The following is a 6,000-nucleotide window of genomic DNA, read 5'->3' on the forward strand; positions in this document are numbered from 1 at the left end:
GCGATGGACCACTCAGTTTTGAACCGAGTTTTCTTAGTGAGACTGCCAAGGCAAGGCCCTTCCTTGTGATTGAGTTCTTCTGGGTGACACCAATGTATTTATATTCTGTTGCAGGTTCAAAGCGTGTATTGCCCCAGTGCCAAATCAGTGATTTATTTAGATTTTTCTGATCATCATTGCCCTTGTTGTCTCCAGGGTGATGGTTAGGCCGTTGGCTTTGGAGAATTCCTGTATGATGGTGAGAAGTTGCTGAAGGCCCACGTGCATGTGGGTGATCAGGACTATGTCGTCGGTATGGAGAAGGCATGGTCATAGTGCTACTCTTATTCTTGGAGCTTGTGTGTTGCAGGCAGGTAAAAAAGACGTTACATAGGGTCAGAGCAGGAGACACCCCTGTTTAAGTCCCGTCTTGGTTGGAATACGCCTTTAGAGAGATGAGCCATCTCTCAGCTTTATCTGGATCCATGTATCTGTGTGAAGATTAATTACCAGGTTTAGCAGAGTCTGTGAAATCCCCTATTGTGCCATTTTTACCCAGAGTCTATTGCGGTACACATGGTCAATAAAGCATAGGTGTAACTGCATTTTTGTTGCTTCTGCCTTATCAATCAGCAGTCATGGCCAAGATGTTTCTTGTTGTTCCGACAAAGTTTGCAAAGCCTGTCTGGTTAAGAAGGATGATGAAATATATTGGCTCTGTCAATGTTTGTTATCTAAATGCTTGTACTGCATCAAAATAATTTATATTAGTGACTATTGGGTGGTGTGGCAAGCAAGATAACTTATAAGAACTCATAGTGATCTGTAGTCGGAAATATACCTTCCACAAAGCTATTACTATACCACAGAACTCCTTACAACCTTACTTCGGTGTTTCTCAGAATCAAGGTATATAGAAAATGAGCAGTTGTACATTGTGTTATTCATTCCTATTTAATCCCCAAGGCATCATGACCCACAATGTCGCCATTTTAAACATGTGTTTTGGACTTAGAGATGGATGATGACCTATAGCAGCGGTTTCTTGACCTTTTATCAAAGGTGGACCACACTGAATAACTTTTGGAAGGCGGGGACCACAGTGTCTATGATTTGAAGCTCAAACAAATATACAAATATGCAGAAACAAGTTCACATCTAACAAATTCACAAATTATGAAATAAAATGTTAAAATAATTGCAATGGCAAGGTTGGAGCTTTATATATATATATATGAAACAACTAAAATGTTCTTGCGGGAGGAGCACTATTCAGCTGGTGCTGGCGGTGAAGTAAGGACAGCTTTGCATTTTATTTCCAAGCAACTTGAAAGAATAATGCCACACTCTTCTCGGATGATTTCACTCGCAATATTAATGACCTTCACCAACTCTCCACCTATGCGTTTCGAACTCTACTAGCTCTTGATCATGGTAGTTACATTAGTCCTACTTTAGTTTCACCAATGTATACCTTAGCCACCACTTTACCCATAATGAGGCATTGTGGGCTTGGTAGTACGATATTTACATTGTGCGCATTTTTCGCAAATTCAATACCCCTGTTTTGTGCTGCCACCACGAAAAGGGATGCACTGCACTGGTCACTTGATAACCTGTATAGCAGGTCATTAGAGAGGCCCATTACTAATTATGTAATCTATGTGCATTTATAATTTTGAAAGCACGTATTTGGGGCTATAAATGCTCGTATTTTCTTGTCGTTTTATCTGAGTAATAGACTTCGTATATGCGGGCAGTTTCATGTTATGCTTGTGCATACCCACTAACCTTGCATACCTTTTAGTCAAGAAAGCGAGCAATTTTTATTGTTGACAGCGTGTCAAAGAATTCTTGGCTAAGTGCCCATTAAGATAACCAGTGTTTAGCAGCCCATCGTTCCAGCAGACAGAACAGAGGACAGAAATTTATACTAACTGTGATACTTCACTTAACGTCATCACAATTTACTGGCATATCTGTGTTCATATTTACAGTGATCTGAATTACTAGTACACAAAATAGAAATTTATGATGGAGGATTGTCAGTTCAGAAACACTTTTGTACTTAGTCCAAAGAGGTTTTAAAGTTCAGATTATCTACAAATGTACATGCATATCTTCGTCCCCATTCAGGCCTAGAGGACTTCTCGTCTTGAAGCGTATTATCAGTTTGAATTCTAAGCGTCTGAGTTTTAGGACTCTATTTCCTCCTCTTTCATGATCAAGGATAGTGGCCAATCCTGAATATTTAATGTATTGCCAAGTTTTTCTAATGTGACTTTGCAAAGGCTTGGCTATCGCATAAGCTACATTTCTGTTCTGGCTCGCTGGAATGTGCTTTAAGATTCTTTTTTGCAATGGACAAATAGTAGAACCTATATATCGATTACCACAGCAACATTCGATCAAATACAGCAAAAACTGTGTTTCGCATGTGATTGTGTGTTTAATCTCACATATCAATCCTTTTGGGTCCTTGATGATTTTGAAATTTCTTCCTACTTTGCAAGCTTTGAAGGTCATGCATTTGGTAAATCCCCTTTGTCGTTTTTCTAGCCATGTTTCCGTTTTTTTGTTCTCAAAGTGGCTGTTTACCAATGTAAACAGCCACTTTGAGTTCCAAGTTGCTTGGAAATATATATATATACATATATACTATATATATATACTCATACAAAAACATTGAAATTGCTCCTATATAGTTAGTTGTACTAACTATATTTCGCGCACCCGCAATCCACTGCTGATGATGTTACATATTAGATCATTCATGACATGGTCAGTGACATCACTGATGACATCTCAAATGACATCACTGATGACATCACTGATGACATCATCCAGTGAATGTGGTTTGCTTTGTTATTTAAATATACACTATATATATATATATATATAGCAATTTGCATTGAAGAATGAGTGGATATATATAAATAAATATTTGGATGGAGGATTTAGTAGCAGTGTAATTGACTGTTTACTTGCCCAATTTATAGTGTCTCACTAAATATAGTGGATAGTGACTAAACTGTGTGAATATCTGTATCACTTTGTCAGTTGTTGTGTAAACTGGTTCTACAGTTGGTTACTATCTATGTGAAAGTCTATATTAGTTATTGATTAGTTAACTGAGTATTTGTATGGGAGAGTGAAAGTGTGTGTGGTTCGGTGGGGGGTGTGTGACTGTCAAAAGATGTGTGAATAGTTGATTCAGAATGTATATGAAGTTAAAACTACATATTATAACAGGTGTTTGGGTGAGTGAATCTCTTTATGGGTGTGGTGATGAGCAAATATATTTCTCAATGGTACATGTCCAACAAACTAGAAGTCAGGGTATGTGTCAATTGTTGCATATAAATAAGCATACATAAGACTCAATGATTGTGTGAGTGACTGTATGGTTAACTGTATACTTGTAATAATGATTTTATAATTCACTAAGTATGGCTTACTATCTAAATGAATAGATGAAGTGGTGTTTGTATAAGTATGTAGCTAATTAAATATGTAAGTATGATCCATTGTTTGCATAAGTGAGTAGGATGACTTCATATGTGAATAGAATGTGTGCTGGTGTGTAATGTCGATATAGGTGTTTAAGTATTTTTAATAGTGTTCTATTGTTCTATTGTTCATTGACAGCAAGTATGAGTGAATCTACAGGTAAGTGATTAGATGTGTGTATACATCTATGAATCACTGAGTGGGTTTTTAGATACTTGTATTGCTGTGACAATGGATTCAAATATGATACTCTGTATTTTACAAAGAGTGATGAAAGATTTTACTAGTGTATGAAAAGGTGTATGTGATTGTCACATGGATGATGTCATCAGTGATGTCATCAGTGATGTCATTTGAGATGTCACCAGTGATGTCACTGAACATGTCATGAATGATCTAATATGTGACATCATCAGCAGTGGATTGCGGGTGTGCAAAATATAGTTAGCACAACTAACTATATAGGAGCAATTTCAATGGTTTTGAATGAGTGAAATGTCCAGCTAACTATAACACCTCAAAAACTTATAGTTTTTTGAGTGAATTTCAAAGGTTTTTTAAATGCTAATTCCTAACTATATAAGGATTGAAACCTATGTTTTTTTCAGTGAATTTCAAAGGTTTTTTAAATGCTAATTCCTAACTATATAAGGCCTGAAAACTATGGTTTTTTCAGTGAATTTGCAAGGTTTTTTAAATGCTAATTCCTAACTATATTAGGCCTGAAACCTATAGTTTTTTCAGTGAATTTCAAAGGTTTTTTTAATGCTAATTCCTAACTATATAAGGCCTTAAACCTATGTTTTTTTAGTGAATTTCAATGGGTTTTTAAATGCTAATTCCTATCTATATCAGGTCTGAAACCTATGGTTTTGTCATTTAATTTTGAAGGTTTTTTAAATGACAATTTTTAAATGTATTAATTGTTAATTTTTTATACGGATTTACTACATTTTTGCAGGCAGGTGTTCCGAGGGCACGCCCCCTTTTTACAGCACTCCGCAGCGCAGCTCCATGGCGCTTACTGGAGGTCCCTGTTGGACTAGTTGCCCTCTAGGGGACCTCTGGATTGAAGAAGAATTAATTCCCCAACTTTAAACACGTCACAGGGAAGTGTAATGAAGCCACGCCCCTTTTTACACCTCTCTGCAATGCAGCCCCCTGGCGTGTTTGCAAAGGGGCAACTAATTTCCCTTGCATATTGAGGGTCCCTGTGGGCCAACTAGCCCACCTGGAACCTCCAGTATGCGCCAGGGGCTTCGTTGCCGGGAGGTGTAATGAGGCCACACCCTTTTTTACACCTCTCTGCAATGCAACCTCTGGCGCGTTTGCAGAGGAGGAACTAATTCCCCTTGCATACTGGGGGTCCCTGTGGGCCAACTAGCCCACCTGGAACCTCCAGTATAAGCCAGTGGGCTGCATTGCAGGGAGGTGTATTGAGGCCACACCCTTTTTTACACCTCTCTGCAATGCAGCTCCCGGGCGTGTTTACAGAAGGGGAACTAATTCCCCTTGCCTACTGGGGGTCCCTGGTTGGCAACTAGCCCACCAGGAGCCTCCAGTATGCACCAGGGGGCTGCTTTGCTTTGCTCTGGAGGGCGGCGGTCCCCGGGGCAGTGTGGGGGGGATTGGGTACCCCCCACACTTCTTTATCACTATGCCCCGTGATTTGGTCCCCCTGGGGGATAATTTTTAAATAAACATACCGGGTTTTAAACAAAAAAAAACATTTTTGGCCTTGGGGGTCCTTGTGGGATCCCCTGAGCAGACCTAGGGGGTCAGGGTGCTTCTACCCTGCCCTCTTTATTTTTTCTACAGGTTTGTTTTTCTGCTTTCTTGTGCCTTGGTCTACCTAGCACAAGATGGATGCCAACACTTCCTGGTCAGAAGTGTTGAGAGCCAATGAGTATGCTGCTTTCTCGGGAAGGCTTGCTGATTGGCTGCCACTGTCTGTCAACACACCAAACAAGGAAGTGTTGGCAGCCATCTTGTGCCTCGGTAGAACCAAGATGCACAAAAAGAACAATGTAGCAACAGGTAATAGTGTATAATCTAATAATTATGCATGCACACAGCATTGCTGACAAGGAAAGAAGGAGAACACTCTTTGAATTGAATAAAGATAGTTAATCATCTTATATTGTAATACAAGTTCATGGTCGGGTATATACAGTTTCAAGCAGCACTGCATAAAACAAATTTGTGACAACCATAATGTACTTGGTGCTCAAAAACGTGTCTGTGGTGAAAGTGGTGACGCAAGTGAAGGAGTGGACAGCATGAACGGTGCACTGAGAACAAGGTGCAAGTAATGTACAGTGAGTGGCTCAAGTAGTGTGATAAGGTGATATCACAGATTACAAAATTCTTTCAATTGGTGCGGAGCCACATTTGAGAAGTTCGCCTGTTAATAAGCTGTTAAGTCGACAGCGTTTCGATCCACATTAGTTCGGATCACCATCAGGACTTGGTTGTCTGAGTAGGGACGCGCTGCAAGGTAAAGGAAACATT

The sequence above is a fragment of the Lissotriton vulgaris genome, chromosome 4_1 (genome assembly GCF_964263255.1).
Source record: "Lissotriton vulgaris chromosome 4_1, aLisVul1.2, whole genome shotgun sequence".
In the NCBI taxonomy this organism is placed as follows: domain Eukaryota; kingdom Metazoa; phylum Chordata; class Amphibia; order Caudata; family Salamandridae; genus Lissotriton; species Lissotriton vulgaris.